At 40.4% G+C, this 27,160-nt stretch overlaps 1 long non-coding RNA gene across 1 annotated transcript in view; it reads right to left on the bottom strand.

The window, feature by feature from the left end:
* Window positions 1-15,234: 15,234 nt before the first annotated feature.
* Window positions 15,235-27,160, bottom strand: part of LOC146500955 (uncharacterized) — a 166,248-nt gene continuing 154,322 nt past the window's right edge. The window contains exon 2 of the long non-coding RNA XR_014869739.1: window positions 15,235-15,702. This is a non-coding gene — a long non-coding RNA (uncharacterized LOC146500955). The remainder of the gene's footprint in view (window positions 15,703-27,160) is intronic.

The raw sequence follows: 27,160 nt of genomic DNA, 5'->3' as shown, positions 1-27,160 counted from the left end.
ACTTCTTCTTGAAACGTACAGAAAAGTGCGATCGTGTACTTCTCAAAACGAATCACTCAGCTTTCAAAAGACGCCCAAGTTGAAGTGTCTGAATGATTCACTCTTTTCATTGTTGTTGTCGCAGCAGTTTGGAGACTGAATAAGTTTCCTCCCGCACTGTGACTGCCTGACAACTCCACTGTAGAATATACTACTCAGCCAGGGAAGAGTTAGAAGTAAAACCAGAAAATACCAAGAAGAAACTCACAGTATGTGATTGACATTTAAAACATTTAAATGGATTCTTCTCTCAGCTCAACATGTTCATTTATTCAGACATTGTTTTTATTATTAACTGATCTGGGCAAACTTTTATTTGTAGTTTGAGTACAAAAGCTTCCAGGGAAGAACACTGCAAAAATAATTGACTCTATACGGCTGCTTATGACCTTAAAGCAAATCCACTCCGGTTTCTTTCATTCCCTGTCATCTCCTGTTCCAAAGGTGGATGTTCATATGAAATAGTATTAAATATGTTTCTAATAATGAGCTCAGTGTATGTACAAGTAATCCCCAAAAGTCAAAATCTCAGACTGTTCTAAACGCTCAGTTTCCCCGTTGGATCTGTATGATATCATTGAGAGGGGCTATCCTTAATATGGTCATTTCTGGCACAGAAGCCCCGCCCACCTGCTGTTAACCAGCAGCCAGTCAGAAGAAAGCCGTCTAAAGGGGAGCGTGGCCTTAAAGGTGTAGGAGCTACAATGTCTTATTTCAGACTGAGGATGACTGGACCACTGCACTGAGCCCAGTATCAGATAAAGAAGGATTATTATGAACCCTGAATAATGCAAAGCTAATCTATAAAAATCCATTTTTTTTGCTGGATAAAAGGACATTATCCAGATATTCTTTTTTTAAATAGGTTTATTTTCGTACAAAGTCCAGGTGTTCAGACGACATTCATGGAGGATACTGAACAGACTGTCTGTCTGTGTGATGCAGCCATACAGCTTAAGGATGCAACTTGCTAAATGTAATTCTCCATTTTCTTGTCTCAATATGGTCTCTTCTGAGTCCTAAAACCCAATATAGTTGTGGCTAAAATGCTAACATCTTGGCTTCAAGATACCAAGAAACCAATCGTTGTGGTCATATCCATCTTTTATCTACAGTTTATGACCCCCCTTTTTTTTTTTTTTACAAAGCTTCATTCATATCTATCCCAATAGGTAGTTGAATAATGCACGAATAATGTCATCTCAGCTTGTTAAGGACCTGAGTTTTGAGTTTTAGACTTAACCTTTTATTTCTCTTATCATAGTTGCAATTGCTTTGTATTTAATTTTGATTAAAATGATTATACATGAATTATAAATGCATGTTTCCCCCTGGATCTCGCTGCACATTGACTGGCCCTGGTTGTGCTTGACAGGCGACAGGAGCTGAATCAGTCGCTGTGGCCGTTCCCAGCAGAGCGCCTCAGCCAGCTGCTGCAGCTGGAATGAGCTCCATGCCTCACAACGATGCTTTCCCCGCGGTTCCAGCAGCCTGTTAAGAGCATGGCTGGCTTCACCGTGGAGTCCCAGGTTTAAACACAGATGCCTTGCTTCTGCAGCATATGTGCAGGTATTGTTTTTCAATTTTTTTTATTTGCAAGGCTCCAAACACCAGTGACAGTATTCGAGCCCTTTCATCCTCCAGAGGAAGCAGCTGGCTCAAAGCTCCAATATATCTGAGGCTGAGCTGTCATTTTACAACCATCATCTGTCTTTATTGTCCTCATTATTTCATCATTTTATTCTAACTGCAACTTAATCTCACATTTTCCCCTCTTTTCTATCATTTCATTGTGATCTTTGTCCGTGCTTATCTCCTCCCATCTCTTCGCTCGCTTCTCTCTCGCTTTGTGCATATGTTATCCTTATCACAATCCACTCATATCCCCTTTTTCTTTTCCTCTCTTTTATACCCTCCATTGGCGCTATCTGTGCTCCTCTTTACATCTAATGTCACACAGAGGGGGAGATAAGAGAGACTCGGATGATTTATGTCTGATACAACCTCTCCATTGAGCCCCATTGATTTCCAGCTTAGTGAAATGTCATAGATGTGTGATAGTAATCAAATCATACATCACAGGGTGCTGAAATGTCACTTTAAGGGACGTGACAGATCTACTCATCCCGATGCTACAGTCTTTTTTTCATTTGTAGACAGATTTGGGTGGGAAATGGAATGCATTTGCATAAAAAAAGTAAAAACCCAAGAAAAAAAAAACGTTTCACATCCCTCCTTCGATTCCTTTCCAGTATGCCTGCATCTGTATTTGAGCCACAACTTTGTGAATGATAAAAAAGAGTTGAGGGTTTTCTCGGAATAGCAGTTAGTTTTAAGAAAAGAATGATTAATTCTGTTTGTGACTGAGGTTTCAGGTCAGGTGGTGAATGGCGGCGGATGACCGCTCTGCAATCAGCAGTGACAAAGAAATTCTGTCACACAAGAACGAAAGAAGAAAAAAAAACGTGAGAGAGTCGAAGTGTTGGAGTGATTTAATGAGGGATTTTTTCTCTCCCTCACACAGAGTCCATGTGGAGATGAGCTCAGCCTCGCACCCTCATTTAGGCTGAGACAAGGTGATAATTAAAGTCACAGCCTTGGCTCTGCGTGCATTTGCGGTGTGTGTGTAAGTGTGTCAAAATGTGAGGGTGTGCATGCAGCCGTGTGTGGCGCTTTGACTGTGAGCGACGTGTGTGTACGTGTGTTTCTGTGCTGCATCTGTTGTGTGTAGACAGCAGACAACAGAGTTGCTGGAAACAAGACAAATTTAACAAATCAAAGACATTTCACTGACAGGTGTGTAAGTGCAGATGATTTTTTCCCCTGCTTTTAAAGAATAAAACTGGTGATCATGTTTTATTGTTATTATTATTATTTTTTTAATCTGTCAGTTCCTATTTAAATATTTCCTGCCCTTTGTGTTTCCCTCTAAAGCTTGGTTTACACTCCCACCTGTAATCTACACATGCAGTCAGTGTTCATGTTTTTATATTTTTAATTCAAGTCTTTTTCTAGTGAGTTAATTTGCTCTACTATCTTCTCAGGTAACCCTGGCAACTGCAGAAGTATCCTTTGTCAGGAATCCATTTTCGAGTAAACACAAAGGGTGATTAAAGAGTTTAGAGACTCCTCTTGTTCCACACGAATGAGTTCATGCCCACACACTCTCATCCTGGGCGTCAGGTGCTGCCTGCTTCTCACTTTTACACGATAAGGTCTTTTGTGGTCGGCTGTAGAAATGTTGGCGAGCTCCCTTTCTTATTTTAGACACCTATGAAGTGCATCTTAGGACACACAGTGGGAGACATTCAAGGCCTGCGGGACATAGCCAGCACATGATGAATTTGAATGCATCAATCATCATCAATTAATTTGCTGGTGGTTAATGGGCGTTTCCAGGTGAGTAGATGCCTTACACTCAAACTGCAGGCGACCGCAGTGTTCTGCAAGTGATCACACAAGCCACTGCAGCACCCTCTTGTCAACTAATTTCACCCAGTGGCCACAACTGTCCTTCTGCAAGCACTCACGGGGCTGTTGGTGAACATGACCACAATTTTTCAGATAGTCGCAGACCTTATCACTTTTACACGATAAGGTCTTTTGTGGTCGGCTGTAGAAATGTTGGCGAGCTCCCTTTCTTATTTTAGACACCTATGAAGTGCATCTTAGGACACACAGTGGGAGACATTCAAGGCCTGCGGGACATAGCCAGCACATGATGAATTTGAATGCATCAATCATCATCAATTAATTTGCTGGTGGTTAATGGGCGTTTCCAGGTGAGTAGATGCCTTACACTCAAACTGCAGGCGACCGCAGTGTTCTGCAAGTGATCACACAAGCCACTGCAGCACCCTCTTGTCAACTAATTTCACCCAGTGGCCACAACTGTCCTTCTGCAAGCACTCACGGGCCTGTTGGTGAACATGACCACAATTTTTCAGATAGTCGCTGATCGATCTCTAGGGCTATGTGATTTGGGGCATTAATAAACTTAGCCATGACATAGCTTTGGCAAATACATGGAGCATGTTTCACACTGAAGACCAAACACATGTACTTCCAATCTTCATCAACAAGCTACCCAAGACCTATCTTTGACTAGAGCCAGCTCGTTGGCTGTGACTCAGAGACCAAACTGCAGGTTTCAATTTAAATGAACACAGTATCCAAGTACAAAGGTCAATTGGGTCAAGAGTGTGAGCAGGTAGAAGCCAATCACTTCCTTTGATTTGTTCTGAACCATAAACTCATCCCCCCCAGTAGCAGGACTTTAACGTTAATCTTGACACTAAGAGTCTCTAGAGCAACTCAGGGACAAGATTCAGCCCAAAGGTAATGGGATGCACCACAAAAATAGGACTAGTCCCATTTTGGGCACGTTTGGGCTTATGTTTTTCAAGCATTTATGTATTTATCTAAAAACACTGAGAGTAGTGTACCTGTGCATAAGGTCACACTTTGACAGGGATGGCATTAAAATGTAAGTAGATTACAGTTTTTGCTTTACATGGGTGCAGTCTCAGCACCACTCTTTATAATGATGGTAGTGACTCATTTGTGGGACAATAAAGCAATACAATTTGTCTGTTATTATATATTATATTGTTTGAGATTTATTTTATATATGATATACACTAAACACACACATGGACACTACTTGTGTCCATGTGTGTGTTTATTCTTTAACCTAAAGAACAGTCAATTTATTTTAACCATGATGTATTTCAGAAACAATCACTCGTTGTGCTAGAAGCCCCGAGTCTCTTCATTACATGTCTCCATTTGGATCGTATAAATTAGTGAGTTGCTCAGTTAGAGTAGAAAAGCCCTATGTAAGAACCATACAATCAAAGCAAAAAACCATAATGATTCTTAAAAACATAAAATAAAATCAGTCAGTGATACTTAACCACGTTTGGCACACGTAAACATTTCTAATCTGTGGATTAATAAATTCAAACGGCTGCCTGTGTGATGCTGTTGTGTTGAAGCTGAAGTCTGCGGCGAAACGTGAACACACGCAGACGAGAGTCAAAATAAAAACACGGGCATCTCCTGTCCACCAAAGACAAATACATCCATCCACCCGTGTCCGGCTGCTCTCCACCGCAGACTGTATATTATCACCATCCATTAAAACAATCATGGCGGCTGAAGAATGTGCCTGGCGATTTGGGGCGATCCAGTGGACGGGTAATGACCCATCTGTCCAGCACATGGGACACCTCACTAACTGCTTCATGAGCTGAGACAGTACCAGTGTGTGTCTGTGTGTGTATGTGCACGTGTGAGTGTGTCTTGTTCCTCCTGTGGGTGTGTTCGTGTGGGAATGAATGGATGAAAAAAAAAAAGTCTTAGCAAGCAAAAAAAGGAGGAAAGAGCAACAGAGTGAGGAAAGGGATAAATTAGTCAGCAAAGACACTGAAGGTGTAATTTTCCACCTCCACCTTGTCAGATTTGCAGCTGAATTGTTTCATGAGGAGACTACTTTTGTAAAAGCAGCATGAAACACTAAATATCACTAAGTTCACCAACTGACGTTTGTATTTTTTGTTTTTCTGTCAATAGCGTGACGTCAGCCTCGGGGTTTAGACCGCAACATTAGCATTCTGGCCAAAATGTTGGTTCTGGGGGGATTATGCAAATTAGTGTTCAGTAACATTATAATAAAATCCTAAAATTCACTCATCAGAACAGAAACACAGGCATCTTAGATGGTCTTCATCGGTCAGATGATTGCAATAAAAAAAATGCTCAGAAATGGTTAAAGACACTTGATTTGAAAAGTAACATCTTCTAGTTTCTGAGTCTGTGCTTGTTTAGCATTTAGGGAACAACGTAATTCACCCTGGTGGATGTTAAGAGGTTAAGGTACTTGAATTTTTAGTAAATCCCTTGTGTAGACTCCTGATTTTGCACATTATTGAGCCAAGTTACATACGTGGACTGCATCACATGCAAAATGTCCAAAAAGTGCATCCAAATGCACCACAATTTAAATATTGTGAAGCGAGTTGGCTCTGAATGCATCGTGGGCAATCGCATGCTTTCAGAAAGCCGAATCCTAAACCGAACTACATGCAATCACAAAACTACATGCAGTATGAAAGAAAGGGGCGGACTGGATGAAATAACAGAGAAACTGTAAATATGAGAAGCTACTTTCTTTTGTCTGTGACTGTGTTTGAGTTCTGAAGAAGACTAAAAAAAGTTTCCAATCTTAAAACATGAATGAAGCGGGGCTCTGTCGGTGCCCTGCTGTGGGAAGGCCAGAGGGCCAGAGGAAGAATGGAGGGCTGAAGGTGAAAGAAAGCGAGAGCAAAAAGAACAAGGCAGAAAACTAAAAACCTTTTTAGGATTAGTTTCCAATTTACTGCTGTTATCAAGCCATCAGAGGGAAAACAGCTTACGGTGAGCGAACAGTGAGGGGTTGTTTGCTGAAGCGGATTACAGCACTAAAAGGATCCGAAGCAAAGCAGCAGTACGAGTTCAGGCGCAGTTTCAGGGTGACGAGGAGGCTGGAGTCGGGGTGTGGATGGTGGGGGTGGGTGGGTGATACTATGGAGGAGGCTCCAGCATTAAAAATACACCGCTGCGTCTGTTTATCTGCTCTTGCATCCATCTCTCCATCTATGTGTTGCTTTTTATTTTTTGTTGTTGTAGCGGAGCACATTAGCGGTGTCACTGCTGAGGATGCCAAAAACATCCATTACTCCTCTCACTAGCACGGGTGCCTTTGTAGGCATTTAGACGGCACTGCTGGCTGTATCCCACCACTGTGCATCATTCCTGTTACATGAATGTTTATGAAGGACGTAAGTTAGACAAAGAACAAAGAAAGTGGGGGTATGTGCCTCAAAATATACTCTTATATAAACAGCACAAAGAGGATTTAGTCAAGAACAGCCAGTGACCACAAGAGAAAATAAGGAAGTCTGTAAAAGTTACAAGTTTTAGAAGGAATTTTGAAAAACACAGGGCAAGGTCTTCCCTGAAGAACACGTCACGTAGTTGGCAGCATACAGAAGATCTCAAACAGCCAATAATGATTTACAGTCTTGTCCTTTGCGTGCAGAGATTTAAGACTCTCTGAATTTTTTGATGATATTTGATGATGTAGAATGCGACCTTTTGCAGATTGATGAACCTTTGCTCATCTTTACTTGTGAGGAACTCTGCCTCTCTAGGATTCTCTTTGTTATGACCTGGTATTACTGATCTCTTGCCGGTTATCATGATCAGCTGCAAAATGTTCCTCCAGCCCAGTCCCAATTTTTTTAGGATGTGTTTACCATCAAATTCAAAATGAGCTAATAGTTTCATGAAATAGTAAAATGTCCCGTTTTACACATTTAATGTGTTTTCTATGTTTTATTGTGAACAAGATATGGATTTATAAGATTTGCAAATAATTGCATTCTCTATATATTCAAATAATTACTATATTTACTATTTTATAATACTTACTTACTTTATAATACTATAATAAGTTTTATACGTTTTTATAAAGAACTCTTGAACTGCTTTCTGCTTAAGTCAGACATTAAATCAAACCTGATAATGAGTCTTTGTTAGCAGTTTCCTAGCAGCAGAACTCTTCCTGTATCATATCTTTTTGGTGATAACCGATTTTTTTTTCCTTGTCTTGCACAAAGTCAGTTTTCACTTTAAATACTGATAACAACTCATTATAATTTAAGCCAAAGAATATAAGCTGCAGATCTCGGAGTGCATCCCCAGAGGCGTATTTGCAGTTTTACGTGCAGAGCTTCCTGTGCCAGTCATCCTGAAGTGTCGCGGAGTCGGGGAGCAAAATGTTCAGGGAAGAAAAAAGTGCCACTTATCAACAAAGAACAAGGAGCACTTAAAATGCTCAAAGGTATATTTTATTGTGCCTATCGTTGAGATTTAACATAATATAAAAACACAAAATAACCCAAAGTGAACCCATTCAATTTCTTGTCTTGTCAGATGTCCTCTGTCAGTATCACAATATTAATGAGAAATCTTTAGTCAGTTATTAAATGTTTAAACAGTATACAGAGACATATACCTGCGAATTAGCACCAAATAACATTCAAATAACTGGAGCTAAGACTTCTTGGATGGTCTGACAAATAATTGCCCAGTAGCCATTTTATTGGTCAGATAATTGCATTAAAAAGCTCCAAAAGCCTCCAGCAGTACAAATACATTCCAGAGGGCCGATTCAGGGACTCCAGTTAGTTGAGATGAAGGCTAGCAGATAGCTAGTTGCTACAGCCGCCCGTGATGCCATCCACCTTCTATCAAAGATGCCCCTGATTAGGGATGGGTATCGAAAACCGGTTCTTGTTGAGAACCGGTTCCCACTGTTTCAATTCCTTGGAATTGTTTGCCATTTTTGCAAACGATTCCCTTATCGATTCCAGTCGCCCCGAACGACGTCACCACGTTGCGGAACGTCATTTACCTGGCAGGAAACACGGCGCCTCAAACGCTCAAAAGTTTGATTATACTTTACGAGAACGAATGACAACAGGGCAACTTGCAATACTTGCAAAGTAGATATTTTGTTTAAGGGAGGAAACACTACGAATATGCAAAAGCATTTGCTCACAAAACACGCGATGACCTTAAATGAATGTCGTGTTTTTAATTCTGCTCCGGACTCGTGAATCTCAACCCAGCAGCAGCAGTAACGTTTGCACGTCCTCTCCCGTTAATGCGGCAGGTAAATAATCAACTAACAGTGCATATTATGTTAGTGCGATCTGCCTTATTACAAAACCTGCCATTACTGTGCGTTTAGGTGACCATGATGAGAGAGACAGACAGAGTCTGGCTCAGATGCTGGCAGTTCTCGCTGCAGTCTACGGTAGCGTCTCCTTTCAGGCCAGGATAGACGAATGTCACCGAGCAGTGACTAAGTTTGTGGTCAAAGGCTTGAACCCATTTGCCACAGCAGATGCCCCGATTTCACTTTGGTAAGTGAATGTGTTTAATTGTAGGCAGGGACATTACTGGATATTCTTGTGTAATTGCTACAGAATAATTTATGTTATACTTTGTTATTGCTACAGAAGAATATTTATTTTATTATTTTACATTTACAATTTTTTTTTTCCTGGGGACCCTGTGACACCCCATCGAAGAGCCGTAGGCTGTGGCTCTCTTAAGATCTCACTGTTGGGTTTGTAAGACCATGTTGCTCCTAAATTTCTATCTTGTTCAAAGAGAAGATATAAAACAAAGTTCTAAGCTAATCGACCTTAGTGTTCTCCTTTTTTAAAAAGAATCGATAAGAGAATCGATAAAGAATCGAATCGTTAAACAGAATCGAAAATGGAATCGGAATCGTGAAAATCTTATCAATACCCATCCATACCCCTGATAGCGTAAACGTTAAACCTTAAAATTATTTAGACTAGGAATAAGCTACAGACACCAAAACAGTTTTTGTATCAGGCTGTGAACATGTGTATTACATGTGTAAAGTGTGACATTTTAACATGGGTGTTTCTGACTAACTGCTGGAGCCTCTAGTGGACATTAGAGGACCTGCAGCTTCTGTTATTTAGTTTGTTTTTCACTGCTTGAGGTGGAAGTACGCTCAGCTTACTAGAGCAGATTTATTTAACCTTACTTAGGTTACTGTAACTCCAATGACATAATCTGACTTTTGTGTAAATTTGATGTAGTGAACTTCATTTTCTAATCATGTTCTCATTTTACAGTTATACACAATAATTCCTCAGCAGCTCAGAGGAAAGAGGCCAGAGAAAGAGCAAGGCCGTGCAGAGTAAACCTTCCACCAGATGATCTCATCATGACAGCTCTGAATGACAGAGTCCACTTAAAAGCGGCACGAGGTACAAGATTGAAAGTCCCGAACAGCCTGGTGCGCAGAGATAGTGCTGCTGTGACATGCAGCTCCGGCCGCGGGCAAAATCTCATTCTGTTAAAGCGGCTGTCTGAGCACACAGCACAGGAAGGTGTACTGAAGCTGGAGATATCCCTGACGGCAAACGGAGCCCCTCGCAGCTTATCTGTACAGCAGAGTTATTCCACCTCGAGTCCTGTACGCCTAAATGTCTCCATTGGCCAAAATGGGGATTTTTTTTCTCCTTTTGGTGAAAAACAGCTTTTCTTCTTCGGTCTGGTTTCAGGTTATAGCTGTATTAAAATTCACTGAGGTGCTGTCAGCAGTGACAGGACTCCCTGCAAAGAGTTGCTTCCTGCCCTGTGATTGTTCAAAGCTGAATAACCTTGGTTGTTCTGGAAAAAGAAAGTCCGAGCCGCACTCTAATCTGTTAGGACTGCAGTGGTTATTGGAATTAGGCCTGCAGATTAGATGTTATGATCAGATTATAAAACCAACATTAAACCACCAATGTCATATTTCCCAACACACTCATTCCTTGCAGCACTGTGTCCGCAGCTCAGCTGCACCCGCCCAGCCAAAGGATGACCTAAATGGTCAAAGTTATTTGCTTCCCTTGGAGTGTGTGTGTGTGTGTGTGTTCACTGCTTTCCCCACAGTGATAATAAGTACAGAACAGGGAGTTACAGCATGAGATGCTAATACCATGTGACGGTGCCAGGCTCTAACGGGGCAGCCGTGAGGGGCAGTAAAATAGTGGCTGAGCGGTTCTGGTGCAGGGAGGAGGCATTACTCATTCCTGCCCTTCACTCTGTCTCTCCGCTCCAAACCCAGATGCTGCCGTTCGCTTTAAATTAGAAGGAGCTGGAAAACACGCTGACGTTTTGTTGGAAGTTGTTCACACTTTTACTTTGTTCCAGTGACCAGACCGAGCCTGGTGACCATAAAGCGAGCTGACAAAAATATATCGGTACATATTTCAAATTAACTCTGGCACTTATTGCCTACGGCGGCTTACAGAGGGATAAATATACCCAGCTACTGAGTTTGACTTTTATGTATTTTTTTTTTTAACTGCTGACACTGGTGGATGTAAAGGCGTGTTTGTCACCTCTGAAAGCTACACCATCCGGCCAAATGTCAAAGAAAAAATCCAGCTGGTAACACTTTAAATAACCTGCTTATTTGTTTGTTTTGTCCCTCTTTTCTGTTTTGTTGTTGTTTTTTCGTTTTGACTGCTGCTGTAATTTGGTGACATTCAAATAAAGTTTAATTGAATTAAATTGAATTTAAGTACTTTCTGTTAATATATAAAATGTCAATATGCTGTAAACCTGGTTGTGGTGTAATCTGTCACCTAAACTTGCCCTTCTAAAGTGAAGTACGTCACAACTATAAGAAAGCAAATATTTCCCTGCAGAAGATGGTGGAGCCCAAACACTGAGCTAAAACACTGTGATTACTGGACTTGCATACTTCAGGTACTTTAGTTAAAAGCAGAACTTTAAAAAAAATATAGCTGATGTTTTATAAAACTCCTTCCTTTTCAAAAATTCAGACATTATCTTTTATTTAATGTCAGGTTTTGCATCTTTGGTTTGCCTTCAAGCGCCCACCCACTAAATTATGAATATATGTAATAGTTATGATATACCCATCACTGTTCTTTTCCTCTCCCCCTCTTTGTAATGGTTTCTCCTCTCTGGGCGTGGATCTGCAGGGGATTTCTTGCTGTTCTGCCCACTGTGACCCTGTGAGGCTCACAGAATCATTACATATTTGGGTGTCTATAAAGTTTGTACCTGATATTACAGAGTGCTGTGATTTGGTGGTTCATCAAAAAGAAACTGAACTAATAACAGTTGCGTAGCTATTGAGCTAAATTACAAAACGTTAATAAAGAAGATGTGGCAGCATCTCCTCTGATTGAAGTGTGGATCACAGCCTGACAACAACTAGCTGTTGATTAGATTCTAAAAAGTTGACTAGCTTCACTTTTTACTTTTTAATTTCAGAAAAAAGTACATTAATTTGTTTTAAAGTTAGTGGCATTTGTGTTTGTAATGTTGTAATGTTTACTTCATTATAGACTAATAAAGAGCTCTGTAGAGTTAAAGAGTTAAATAATCAGAGTAAAATACCACTGACATATACTGTAAATATAATGAAAGTTTTTCATTAAAATGTACTTAAAAAATAAAGGGACATCTACCAAAAGTATGTTCCTAGTAGGTATGGAAGTGCACTCGATCTCTGTGCCTTTTAATCTCTGTGTACACAGATAAATTTCACTCCCTGAGAGGTGTGTTTGTTCAGAGTGCATGCAGAGTAAGCCAGAAGAATGGGATGTGATGGGAGGAAGCGGAGGGATGCAGTTTATGTGCATAGCTCTCAATTAGAGCGCTGGCCCTGAGGAAGAAGCTGCTCCTAAATCTGTTGTCCCTGTGTGTACTGCTGCAAGGCAGCAGATTAAAGAGGTGATTACTGCAGTGAGACACAAACCCTGATAGTGTCTGCGAGCCCTTTGTTGTCTTCAGTGTCAGGCAGGTGTTGACCACAGGTGGCTTCATTTAAAGGATACTTTTTTTTTTCTTCCTCTTAAAAGTTCTTCAGTGGGGCAAATATAGTTTAAAGACTTTTATACTTGTGAAATCATACCAATGCACTTTTAAAGAGTTTATTAGGCCCATGCTAGGAAAATCAACAAGGTTTTAAAGGAGTTAATTATCAAAAATTAAATGGAAAATTGATTTGAGTGAATATCCACATTTTCCCATTTCCATCAAACTGGGAAATATTTGGGAACTAACTCAGTTTCTTTTCTTGAATTTACTACTTTAATGTTGGAGAACACTGTTTATTTCTCATAAATTTATCTCCTTAATATCTAAGAATGTCTAATATTTCTCAAGTATTAAACTAAGATTAAAGTGGGTTATAATAAAAAGAAAGTTGAATATTTGCTGAGATTAATGTGTTAAACTTATGAAGGGAAAAAAATAGTCTTAGTTCAGTCTTATTTCTGAAGGAAAGTGTGACCGGACATAGCAGCTGTTAAAGCCTCAGTAAATCTGCCTTGCTGCTTGTTTGGGGGGTGGGGGTGTCTCTGTGTGGGGTCAGTATCAGTCCAGTGTCGCATGGCTGACTGACCTGCACATACACAACCTGAGGGTATCATTATTAGGACGTTCTTATGATTACATTTCCCTTCCTGTGGCATTAAGCCCTGAACCTTCAGCCCTGACCCTGAACCAGCACTGATCAATAACACTGACTCCCCTTGACCTTTCTGTACCTTATACACATGCACAGTAACTATACACAGATTCACGTGCACTAAATAAATAAATCCTCACATCTTAGTTGTAAAGCCTCATTAGAAAAAAAAGCGTCCATTAAGAACATAAAGCCCACCCAGGAGTAAGCTTTAGGAGGTATTAGGAGGTCTTAATGACTGCATACCAATAACTGTTTTTTTTCCCCTAAGTTTACCCAGAGACATTAAAAGAAAGACATGAACTCAAAGAAGCCTAAATTTAATTTGAGAGAAATGAAGAAAATAAGGTTTGAAAAAGCTTTTTTGCCCCTCGATGCTTTAGTTCTGCTTTATTTTCTGTTCCAAAGTCACAAATTACCAGTCCTTTCTTCTCCTTAAAATCAGATTTGATAGATTTGATAGATTTATGTCTAAGTTTTTGATTTCAACAATCCTTCAAAATAATGATCTAAATAGTGATTAGAGGTCACAAAACACCCAAACCCTTTGTATAAATCATCATGTGTGACCTGAGCAGTTGGTTTTCATTGGTAGGGTGGAAATGGTGGAAATGCTGATTACTCAGCACTTTTCCATGAGAAGAGTTGTGACACATTTTATCCGAAACCACCATTTTTTTTCCCTGAATATAACCAGAATATAACCAGCAAGTGAAAACCAAGTCTGAATGGCAGTGCCACTTTTCATCATCCCCGTCAATTTAAAGCTCTTACAGGTTTTCTGATGGTGGGAAACACTGCTATAATTTAACACATATAATTTGACTTAAAATTACAGGATGAAAACACACTGTCATTTTCCACTTTTCACCACAAATAAGAAAATAAGAAAAATACATTTATTTAAGGGCAAAAAATTACCTTATCGAGTGAGATGATACTTAATGTGTGTGGTGTGTAAACCAAAAGAAAAATAAAGCAACCAAAGTTCAATAACACCATTACGACCTGTAGGAGACTGAGAACAGCTGAGTGCTCAGGCTCATATATATCTGAGCCACTGTCCTGATCCAAGCAGCCATAAAAACCAGCAGGTGGATGTAGAAGCCCGGGGGCCATCACACATCGAGCATGTCGAACACTGCCTGTTGGAAACATCACCAACGGCAGAAATCTTTCTCTAACACAATCTGGCTGATAAAAAAACCCCATTTCAGGTCCTTTTATTGTTTTCTCTTAAATCCAGTTGGAGTTTAGCCATATCAGGAACGCTGCATCGCATTAACAAGCTCAGACAGAAAGTCTTTTGTGAGCTGAATAATTATTTTATTGTATGGTCAGCAGGGAGAAGCTCATCTCTTAATAAATTCAAACACATTTATCAGAATATTGATATAATTTCTTTAAAGACTCGACTGTGTTGAGGTGCCACACTCACCTTTGTACCCAATATTGATTTGAATTCCTACAGTGAATAGAAATTCTTGAGCACAAAAGGGCTACGGTTACAGTTTATTTTAGTCTTTATCATACACACATCCAAACAATTATCTCCATAATCAGACGGGAACATTCAGGCTTTAGTTGTAATCTGTAATAAGTGGATGTAAAGAGCCAGTATTCACATAAAGAGCAATGCAAAGAGATGTGTTACAAAAGTGAATGCAAGCTATATACACAGCACTTTGAAGTGGCTGGAGACATTTCAAGAAACTTGCAGTAATGGGATCTTTCTTTAGAGCTCAGTGTGTGTCAGATTGAGGCTAAAGACAATGCATATCAATTCAGTACAATATCTCTCCTGCCAGTTCACCCAGAATATCTCAGTCAGCACTATTAGCATGGTGTCTATGTTTCAGGGCTTGGCTAGCTAAAAGGAACTCTGCTCTTATTGTGTCTTGAACAACCAGCCAGACGTGGTCCTCCATTTAAAGGTTAGTTAAGTCTTTTTGCTTTAACAAAAGAGTGTTAAAAGTATCACTTTTAAACAGACAGGCTCGAAATGCGGCCCTCAAATGCGTCCTTCATTTCCCTGAATTTTAAGGACGTGGCGGTGTAGACTTCGTGGCCCAACATATCCCAGAATGCATAGCGGCGGTGGGTGTGGATAATTTTGCCGAAACAAAACGGCGGATGAGAGGCGCCCGAAGAGTAAACTTTAAGTAAGTACTGAATATTATGTCACTTATTTATGTGCAAATGTTTAATAACAAAGAACATTAAAACATTGCTGTTGGCCACATGTCGGCAAAGTTATGTGACATTAGTGACGTTTGTACTAAGTTGGTTTTAAAGCCTTTACTTTAAAATATACGCCGTTCAATAGCTGACCTTAATCTTACAGAGAATGATCAAAGCTCATGTAGAAACAAACAAACAAATGAACAAAAGATTTTCTCCTTCATTTCTGTCAAACAAAGCTGTATGAAACGTTTCCAGCTGTTAGTATCATGGTTGCTAGGCAACCTGGGCAGCACGACGGAGGCTAGACCGTCCAATTTCACAAGCCTCACACTTCCGGCCTTAGCGGTCTTTGAGTACGCGGCCCTTGTGGACCGTTAAGGCTGCGTACTTTAAGGCTGCAGAACCTGAATTGGGATACAGCCTGTGACTCTTCATTAGCAGATTGCCACAGTCACCTGAATTATGTATGGAGGATGCAGGCTTGTCTGCAAACACTGATCAAGCAGTACTGAAAATGTGGAAAGAGCATGACAAAAAAGAAATGCGGAATGTTCACCTTCAAAGTAAAAGATACGTTTTTATTTTGAAGGGGAACATTTTCTATTTTGGGTTTGTGGTGAAAATTTTCGTTTTTTGTTATAGCACAGAGAGTGAATGGAGAGTGCAAATTATTATATTAAATATATTATTTACAAATATTATCTAGTGAAGTGACGTCGCAGGTGGGTTTTGGACCAAGAATTATTCCACTTTGCTTGATCACAGTTTAAACACATTTTTTGCCTGAAGTCACCACACCAAACTCAGTCTGTGTGATGCCAGATAACTAACTGTGAGTACATAACAGAACCTCCACTATTCCCCGATGCAGCTTGTAGTAATTTCCCTCTGCTTCCCTTTCCAGCTCTCCCAATACAATTACAGAGCAACATAAGATCAATTGAGCTGGAGAATGGAGTTTATGTTTCCAGTGTCTTGGGCCCCTCAGTGTCTGAAGATACACGTACCAATATGTTCCTCCCTGCCTGCAGATAATTCAATCATCCTCACTTCCAGTTACTCTGAGGGTGAAGGAGCGGCTGCCGTCAGGTCCCCTCTGACTCCGCTAACTTGATAGAAATGTGATTGTGTTGTTTTTTTCTTTCCCTGTGAGTATACACATCTAAACAGAGGTTTACAAACCCATTACTTTTTTTTTTAATGTGTCCTTTGTCCCTTGGGATGGGTTCAGATTGGAATCGCTGCAACGATCCACCTATTGTTGCAGTGCTTGATTGGTTGCTAGCGGCTCTCTCGGTGGAATAGCCAATGAGTTATGACCTTGTCCGCCACTCTCTGCTTCCGCTCATGAAATTTCCCCCCTCTTTATCTCTTTGTGCCCCCCTGCTTCGCCTCTAGGTGCAAATCAACTATCATCAATTTGTCAACTCTAAAACACAGAGTTCACATCCAAGAGCTGCCATGCTAATGCTTGGTGTTAAAAAGGAGGAGGTGGTGAGCTATAGGCAAGAGGACAGACAAAATTACATACATTTAAATGGAGGTTTGGCGTATTTCTTTCACCAGCAGCTGCTTCCTCCATCACAGACTGCATTTAGGGCCGGAGATCTGGCCAAACAACAGAGAAATTTATCCTCGCCTTTGCCTGTGAACCAGGATGAGTGGTCAGGCAGGCATCGAGTGAGCGAGGTACCACAGAACCCAGAGATGTGGATTCCTTTCCTCTGTGCAAGGAAGCTGTGGCCTATTGTCCAAATGTGAGACGTGCTTTGACAGCTTTTGGTCTTGGAAGCAGACCAGAGGTCTCCCACTTTGTTTGCGAAGGGGTCAGCAGCAGACTTAGAGTGTGAAAATGAAAACCTAAACGGGAGTGTTTTAGTCAACGTGTTTTTCCAGTGAGGCCTCCAGGCCATTGTTCAAACTGTCAAAAAGTTGAGCGTCTCATCCATATTTCTCCTCCTACTCTTTTCCTCTGTCTCTCTGTCTGCCCATCCTTCCTCACTTTGTTTGTGAGCAGACACGGGCTTAGTCATTTATCAGACAGAGTTCTGAAAGACAGTAGGTTGTGCACAGCAGGATGTGGGATATGTGGAGGAGAGTGGTGATGGATTAAGAGTCAGAGCCTCAAGGAGAGAGCGTTTAAAGAATAAAGATGAGCAAGATAACAAGACTATACTGTGCAGCTATGCTAATATTTACAGATATGATACCAGTGTGAAAGTCATACGTATACAGTACCTGCACATATACAGCGTTTCTGCTTTTTCATAACTATACACATATACTATATTTAAGACTTTAAATCTATAAAATAACACATGGAATTAAGTAATAATCATAACCTGTATATAAAAGATGGTGTGAAAACTGGAACCAGTGCAGAAATGCCTTCAACTTGCGTTCTTTCTGATGTTGAGCAGGGGGCAACTTTAGCGATTGCAGCAAGAAGTCTGATAGGTAAACTCACCTACTGCTCACTCAGGTTTTGAACTTATGATTTCAGGCGCTGGTTTCAAGTCTTACTGTGCACAACATTATGTTTATTTTGTAAATTATCATCCTATTAGACGCACAAACCATGATAAAATTGGCGACAATTTAGGGCAGGTCAGGTGATTGAAAAGTAGCTGCTTTGACTCTGTAGCGCTGTCTCTGAGTCTCTCAGTCCACTCGTCACGTTTGGTGATGGTGTAAAATCAGGCTCGAGGTTTCAAGCTAGGACTTTGGTTAAATCTTTCTCTACATCATAAGGCAAAAAACCAAAATGTTTTTAAAATACCTAAATATGAAACCTAAATCTGTCTTTTCAACAGGTGGTACTCATAAGAGCCAGTTTCATCACAGTGTGACCGTACTTAAAGATCAGTCAGTCCAGTAAAGGTCAAGAACAAGTTTTAAGTCTAAAAGTAATTACTATGATTTCACTAATTCCAGGGTTTATTCAATAAGAGGAAAAAATACCTTAGTTTATTATGAAAATGTACAATCCTAAGTGGTTACAGTGTCACTCTCACCTCTACAGATATACAGTCATAACCAGGATGTCCGGACCCATTAATCACATATTTAAAAATCTGATTTATCAATGATGTGTTTTAACCCCCGCTAACCCTAACTAAGTAGTCTTAGTACAAGAGTCTTAGAAAACGGTGCATGAAGATTAAAATTAAGAAGTCAAAAAAATATTTCACCCATGAAACTTATTTCAACACCTGTTTCTGGACTTGACCTCTAAAGCCCCATGCCTACCCGATCTCCTGCCTTTTGCCCCCGTATCAGGGGGCGTTGGGGCTTAAGAGGTTAAAATGCCTCCTTGCTGAGCAAAATGTTTTTGTTCATCAAGGAGGCTCAACCAGGAGTTAAGAAGGCAATATCTGCAGTATTAGTAGAGCCTGTTAGTTGGTAAAGTAGAAATATGAAATATCTATAGAACTAACCAAAGTTAAAAATGCTTATTAAGTCAGCTGATAATATTCAAAACAGGTCATCTGCAAGGTGTGGTGTGTGGCAGGCAGAATGTAGGACCCAAATACAGGACTCATAAGCTGAGGAGTAAACTCAAAACGGCAGCTTTAATGCTGGAAAACTTCACATCCAAATACAAAGCAAAACTAGAAACAAGAAACTCAAACTAAAACACTAGAAAATAAACCAGGAACTGAAAACTAGGAGTTGATTTGGAACACAGAGGGAAGAAACACACAGCGTAGTGAGGGTACAACATGACAATGGACAGAGGAAAACACAGGGCTAAAATACACCAGGGAGTAATGAGGGAATGGAAAAAAGGAGGGAAGCACAGCTGAAGCTAATCCGACATAATGAGACACGGGAAGCAAAGCAAGATACACTGACATAGGACACAGACTATCAAAGTAAAACAGGAAGCACAAGACAATTTACAAAGACAGACTAGACAAGGAGACACGGCAGAAAGAGGAGACACAGGAGACGTTAGACAGGAAACTAGACCACAGTCACCAGTCTTGGGTCCATGACATCATTCAACACCCAAAAACCATTATATAACATTTTATGGTAGTTTGATATGAAATGGGGTCTAAACAGACCTACGAGTACCTCTTGACTGACCAACACAGCAATCCCTAGAGACAATTAAATTCATTAAGTGCGCATTCAAATGAAACAAGCGTTCAGTATAAACCTTAATGTGTAAAGGCTTTAATAAGAATTGATTTGAGTGAGACAGTGGAAATATTAAATGAAACCAGAGTACAGCAGGCATCAGATATTGTGTTTGCAGAGCTCAGATTGCATTCCAAATTAAGAACCACATCTCAGCATCTCTTACAGCACAGCACAAGTGGTACAATCTAAACTACACTTATTTTTGATGACAGTAGGTATACTGAATAGGCCCTGTTTCAAAGGGCAGCTGTAATAAAACAGAAGGGTGGTGGTGATAGTTGGCTTTGTTGTGATCTCTGATACCAGTTACTTCTCAACAGCTTCTGTTAGCTGCCTCCTAATTGTAGGATGCACTGACTCTGGGGAACAATGCTCCCTTCATTTCATTTTAATGAGACTCAGCTAATATTTCCCCCAGTTTCAATTGGACACAAGGCAGCCTCAAACACATCCATCATATTATCCATCATATTGTCTGAGTCGACAAGCATTTCATTCAACTGGGAGGGCGATGAAGGGAGGCTGGATCACCAACACATGCAGGCTCACACACCATCTTCTTTGCCTTTCTGGTCTGATAAAGAACAACATCGGCTCTGTTGGACCAGTCTCGGAGCTGAACAGAATGAACCAGTCAGTAGCATCTGTTTCATCTCTCTAATGCTGTATTTTCATTCTGCCATGGCTGCTGGAAGGGTTTTCTTAGATGTCAAGAGGTTTTGTGAGTGGCAGCTGTGAGAAACACAAGTGGTTATCAAAAAACTCATTGGTGATGTGAATGTGCCCACAGCTCCTCTCAGTGGAGGGGTGCGTTTGTTTTCAAAGGCAGACTTTTGCAGTGCATCCAGTTTTGCAAACCTACACCTGCGCCACATCACATCACTGTCCAAAGCTCAGTATCAGAACCAAACAGCAGTCTAAATCCTCTTTGGACTGGACTCAATCTCTAAATGAAACAACCACAACGTGCCCCGCACCTGCATGTAGGCAAAGCCAAAGCTGGTCACTGTCATGGACATAAGTGACTTAAATATGTGGAAAAATAAGCACTTTGGCCATCACGTTAAACTCCTCGCTTAATGAAAATGAGCTCTTTGTGCACTAGGGATGTTAATTTTCTTTTCAGTTATCAGAACCTCAAATCAGTCCAAATTAAACCAAATCTGAATGAATAGATGTCTCTTCGAAATTTTGCATGCTTTCAAATCAATTAATGTCCACCAGATCACTGACATAGAGTTAAGGCAAGGTTTTGCTCTAGCCACATCCTAAAAAAAAACAAATATTAAGAAACAAGATAATGTTACCTACTAGATCCAATTTCATAGATTATCTGTTGCTCATTAAATATAACATTTCCATAAAATGTATCCTAAAATTCTGTGCTTCAGTGTGTAGTTTCATGATGTTTAGTCATAGCAGCTTGCTACCTCTCATAAAGATGATTCCAATTATTTTCACAGAGTCAGGTTTACAGATTTGAAATGTGAGGTCCTGCTAGAGAAAAGGCTGTACTGGCGCATATCACTGACAAACACTAATGGTGATCATTAGCACACAGTGTGTGCTGTGTTTTGCTAAAGTGTCCCAGTGTACCCTGTGCTTTTCTGCTGTGACAGGTCACAGTGTCTTCCATTAAACAAAGACCAGTTCATACAGAATACCTGATTTCTATCTGTCAAGTCTCAGTACTTAATAATGGTGAGACTGACAGCCGCTCAGTATCAGGAAGATTTATGTCTGGTTAACCGTGAGAATGCAGAGTATATTTTAATGCAAATAAAACAGCACAGTGGACAACTGCTATAGGGAACAGTGATTATGCTTTACCAATAACTACAGGCCAATGTACTGCCTGTATCTAAAGTCCTCATTAATCTGTAGCCAGGCAGTCTTAATGGTTTAACCATGTTTCTGGTAAGTAATCACTAGTAGTAAGGTAGGGTAGGTTGTACACTTTGGCACTTTTAGGTCTACAGTACAGTCTACACTTCCAGTTTTAAAGGCTTTCTTTAGGTTGACTGGTACACTTATATGACTGAGACATTTGACTTGGCATGCTAAAACGGGGCGATATCTTGGACCTTTGGAGTAAATTTGCAATAAACGTTTTATGTTTTGAACAGACCAACACTAGTTACCATGGAAATGCTTGGGACTGATCAAATTGACTGGCCTAACATTGTATTCGATATATTTTTTTGGCAGGTGACACCACTGTCAGCTGTAGCTTTACACCTGTCACCATCTTGGACTTTTGGATCCTCAAGCAGACATTGGAGTTTTTGGTGTATTCCAAAAACTGCAGGACATTGTCAATGAGTTGGTGGGTGGCATGCCCTGTATGGTTCTTCTTAGAAAGCCAGGCTGAGTGAGGAATGAGGACGTTTGGGCATCAAAGGACAAGTAAATGCAACCGAAGGACACAGAGAGAGCAGACGGAGAGAGAAAAAAGGAAAGGATAGGGAGAACAATTGAAAGGTCTGCGGGGTGGGAGGTTTGTGAGCGTGTAATAAAAAGTAAGTGGGGTAAAAGTGGTCCTCGAAGGAGACGGAGATACAGACTGTGAAAGAGACTGAAGGAGAGCGAAAGGCGGAGGGAGCACAGGGTTCAACAGAGAGGGCCCAGGAGAGACTATCATCAAGCATAAGTGCGCCCACTAAGGAGAGGGAGGGAGGGCGAGAAACATAAAAACAGCGAGCGAGTGAAAGACACAGAGAAAGTCGTGCAATGACACTAAAGAGAATAGGGACTTTCTCACTGGAGAGCCTTCACGACAGCCACAGTCCACTGAGCAGAGTGGCCATGTTCTCCTCATACAGCGGCCCTATTGAAGGCCCCAAAACAACCACAATCCTCACTATTTACAGCTTGTTTGTCTGCCTTGGCCCAGGAGAAAGTTAAAAATGTCATTTTTTACTGACTCATACATCAAACCTGTCGAGCCTAATGTGAGCTCAGTGGTTAATTACAGGGATAAAAGGAGCAAAGAAGGATGAAAAACAACCGGTTAAAGTTGAGTCCACAGAGCAGCAGTGGATCAGAAACCTTCTGAAAGCCTGTCGGGTCTGTCGCCGCTCTGATGTTTCAGCCCAGCGGGCTGTGCGTTGTATGGTTGCAGTTGCCATGCTCACAACGTGAAGCTCCAAATTGAGTCCGTACTGCAGTTGCTTTATCGGCAGGAAAGCACAGGGCAAGGACAAGAGTTTTTCTGTGTGAAATCGATGGGAACTGACCTCTCGCTCTGTGTCTCTGCTGACTTTATTGCAAAGCTTGCCAGACGCAGACAAAGAAGTCAAGAAATTCAAACACTGAGGAGTCTTTAGGCATGTTACATTAGAGTGCAAGGAGGTCAGAAAAGGATTCAAGAGACAGGCTGACATTTGAACACAAAGGCAACAAAACTGCAGGCCATTTTTTTTTTCTCAAAATCTTCCTGTTGATCACAGCCTGGCATTATTTGTGCCACTGCAGTGCCTATACTCGGCTCACCCTGCATAGTATTATTCCAAGGCATCAAAATACTGTATTTCTATCAGATGCTGATGATGTTGCACAGTGACATCACTCAGTGTTTATTGATGTGCAGTCTTCAAGCGTCGAGCTAAATGATTTCCATCATCATGTTTTCAAACTGGATGTAATGACTGAGGCTTGATTCTGAGTAAGAAACTGATACAATGTTTCTCAAAAGTATTAACTCACCCATCCAAATCATTGAATTCACTTGGCCAATCCTTTCCATGGCCGCAGATGTTTAAAATCAAGCACATATGCATGCGAGCTGCTTTTGCAAACATTTGTGAGGGTTGCTCTCGGGAGCTCAAAGCGCTTTTTCATACGGGTCATGTGTTGGGGTTTTCTCGCTTTTCTCTGTATTATTGTAGGGTCTTTACCTTACAATATAAAACTCCTTGAGGCAACTGTTGTTGTGATTTGGTGCTATATAAACAAAACTGAATTGAATCGATAGACATGGCTAGGAGTCCAAGAACTACGTTGCATGATTCATGGATTTCTATTTTGAAGTTTCACCATCTCTGTGTTTTGAAACCGGACCCAACAAGCGAGGCACAAATCTGACAATGCAATGAGGAACACTGCATACAAATGTATACAACATAGCTCTGGCCTAAAGGAGACCCTCCTGTTGTCATGGTCTTGGGTCATTTGACCCAGCCTTTTGGAATTAATGGTGTTTTGTGATTTCTTTGTGTGTAATATTTTGGGTTTTTTTTCTATTTTTGAGTATCTTTTTGGCTGCTATGTTTAGTTATCTCGACAAGACAACATGAAAATGGAAATATGTCTCGTCTCCCCTTCCTGCTTGTAACTAAATGTCTCCCCTTTCTGTCATGTTTATTCCATGTTTCCCCAGCCCGTCATCGCTCTGTCTCGTATTCCCTCACTCCCTCTCTCATTCGCCTTTGTGTCAATCTCATGTGTCAGTCTGCATCTCATAGTTTCCTGTTTTATTTCGATAGTCTCGTGTTTCGTGTGTCTAGTTTTGTTTCGCCTGTGGCCTCATGTTCATTTGTGTCAGATGTGTTTCTACTTCCCTCATTGCCCTTCCATGTATTTAAATCCTCTGTCTCCCTTTGTTCATTGTCAGGTCGTCTGTTCGTCTACCCATGTCTGCTCACCTGTCTATGTTCATGGTCTGTAGTTTTCCCACGCTCCCTGCTCTTAGATCTTTGTTCAGTTTTTCCCCAGTTTAGGTTTTTAGTTGGCTTATCTTATTATTTTGCCTTTGTTTCTCATGTTTGTTTTGGCTTTCAATTAATGCCTTGTTTTGTTGTTAGACCCGATTCCTGCCTCGAGCGTCTGTGGCACACCTTCAACTGTAATCAGACCACACTTTACAAAATGAATGATCCAAGAACCTAAACTGATCAGACAAGTGTTTTAAATACTGCATCTTAACATCAAAACTACTCCAATTACAATTTCATTAAAAAAAAAAAAACTTATTGTGCACAAGAAATGCAACTTGTTATAACTTACTCATGCTGCCTTTGTGACACCAGAGTAAAGAATATGAAGATGGAAACTCAGCTAACAAAGGTGAAGGACAACAAGGTACAGAAGTCAAAACCAAGGAGACACAGAGCACTGATGACAGTGAGAGATTATATAGTAAAAGAAAAACATCTTCAGATATTGCTGTGAAGCATGAAGTATTTTCTCACCACGTCTTTAAAAGCAGCAGCGTCGTCTTTTCTCTTTGGAAGCTTCAGAGGAGAAAACAATCAGTAGGCACAAATAATCTAACAAATGAAGAACATAAATTTGTGATGACTTTTACACATTTCCAAACCAAGACATTTTTCCCTGAGTAGCTAATTTCTTGTGTTTGCTATTTGAAGTCCAATTTACGGTGGAGGCTTGTTATTGCTGTTATTGCTTCAAAGAGATTATTTGCTCTGAAACTGGCAACAAAAGCCTTAATCATGTAGCTCGATAAGATCACACTGTTAGAAATATTTTCAGTCAGAGAAAGAGAAACTTGTCAGATTTTATTTTTAGCTTTGGGCAGGCTGCTGAGGGCTACAGTAAATGCATGCAAACACAAAGCAGTTCCAGAGTGTGAGTGAGGCAGCAGCAGCAGAAGGTAGGCTTTTTCATCTGCATTACTTCTGGAATTACAATAAGAATAAATTGCACAGAATAGCAGAGAAGCAGTTCATTGTGCAGAGTAGATGTGGGAAGTTTCTTCTCAGATTGAAGCAGAACATCATTTTTCATAATGCCAAGCCTTTTTCCAAAAATTCTGTTTCTATAAAACAAAAGAAAAACACTCAATTAGTGTTATTTTTCTCTCTCCAGCCTTGAAGTTTAAAACACCAGCATAACAAGCATTGGTGGAGGCATAACCCACAATTCTTTCATCTAAACTGACTGAGGTTACACCCCATGTGAGGCCATTATTTTACTAATTAGCTTCATTTTTACCCAGTTTTTCATTCAGTTTAGGTACCAAAACTACTGGGTTAGTTTGAGAAAAGGCCACAGTTTGGGTTCAAATATACCCCGACTGTCACAAAATGCTGTGTGTCGAGATGTGGGGAACCCAAGACAAAAGACCAGAAGATACAACTAATCTAACAAAAGGCGAGAAGATATTCACGTCCAATTAAAAAAACACAGGCAAAAGAATTTCAAAGTCACAAACGTCAAAAGTAGGAGCAGACACTGAACAGGTGATAAAATGACAGTAAGGACATTGCTATTTTTAAACTGTAAATTAATTGGACGGAGGTGAAAGCAGTCAAGAGAATCAGACAAACAAGAACAAAAACAAGAAAAAAAACCTAGAAACAAGAAACAGTATAAAAGCTACCAACTAAACACAGAAACTCACATCAAACATGACACAGAGGGATAATATTGTAACGTCAGAAACTAAAATATAATAATATTACATGAATTAAGAATGATCAAGGGAAATGAGCAAGTCAAAACTCTAACACGAAGAACTTTATACGGTAAATGAACTGTGAAAACAAATAAAGAGTTCAAAAGCACTAAATGCCTGACATAATGTTAACCACATATGTAGGTTTCAGGCCAATTGGAGTGATGAGCCCCACCCACAGTCTGATATAGGCTCCGATTGGTTGGCAGAGAAAGCGCGGCAGTGACTGGACTGTTGTAGTGTTCAGATCATTTGAAGAAAACCCTTAAAGAACAAATAATCCAGAAGCTCCAGCATGAGGACACATTGTGTACCTCAGACACAAGATGTCCCTGAATGCATGATACTTTAACCTGTTAATGATGCTAAATGGCACATTTGTGTCACACTTTATTAACATTGCGAGAATGTGTTCAGAATTTTCAACTGATAACAAATAACAAATGATCGTTTCCCCAGAGAATGAATGTTAAATAGGTCGGAGTATCCGTCCACTCGGTGGAGTCTTTGATGAGATGTTCTGGTCTAGACCAAAGCCTCAGGTCATCCCTCGAGCCCTGGCACCAGCACGGGTAAAAGCTTCATGCGTCAAATAATCACCAGTCTGACTTTTGGCTTCTTGTTCTTAGTCGTTAACGGCACATATAAATGTTGCTTTACTGCTCGTCCTGAAAGCTGCCGCTTTCTGTTTACACCAAAAATGAAGGGAGCAACATTTAAATGAAAAAAGAGCCAAATTACAGTGTTGGGCTTGAATCAATAATAGCTTTCATCTGGTGACATGCAACCTGCTAATGTTGTAAATGGCACTCAAAGACAATAATGGACAGACTGGCTTTTTACTGCTCCATCTGCATTAGGCATAATTGTGCACCTAGAATTACCTAGAAAGGTAAAACATTGGGGTGTGGCTTCATATCCATACACATGTGGGGATGCTTTTTATGCAGATGTGGATTGTGATGGAATAGCACATTTAGAATTAAGTATCCCAACATGAATTTAGAGTTCAGGGTTCTAAACTAACATTTAGAATTTTTTTGTAAAAATTGTAACATCCCTGTTAACCTCTCAACATCCACCAAGTCCCCACTTAAAGGCAAGGTTAAGGTTTATTTTACCCGACGTAAACACGATTTGTAAACTAGACTATGCTACCTTATAGTCCTTCTGTTATACAATCTCCAGCTGAATATGTCAGATGGTTAAAATTCCATAAAAAGGGATATAAGTGGACCTAAATCTAACTCTTCTCCCTTCCTGACAAAGTTCCCTCATTGCTTGGCTTG

Source organism: Neolamprologus multifasciatus, chromosome 16 (genome assembly GCF_963576455.1).
Source record: "Neolamprologus multifasciatus chromosome 16, fNeoMul1.2, whole genome shotgun sequence".
In the NCBI taxonomy this organism is placed as follows: Eukaryota; Metazoa; Chordata; class Actinopteri; order Cichliformes; family Cichlidae; genus Neolamprologus; species Neolamprologus multifasciatus.
This window is presented reverse-complemented; position numbering and strand designations above follow the sequence as displayed.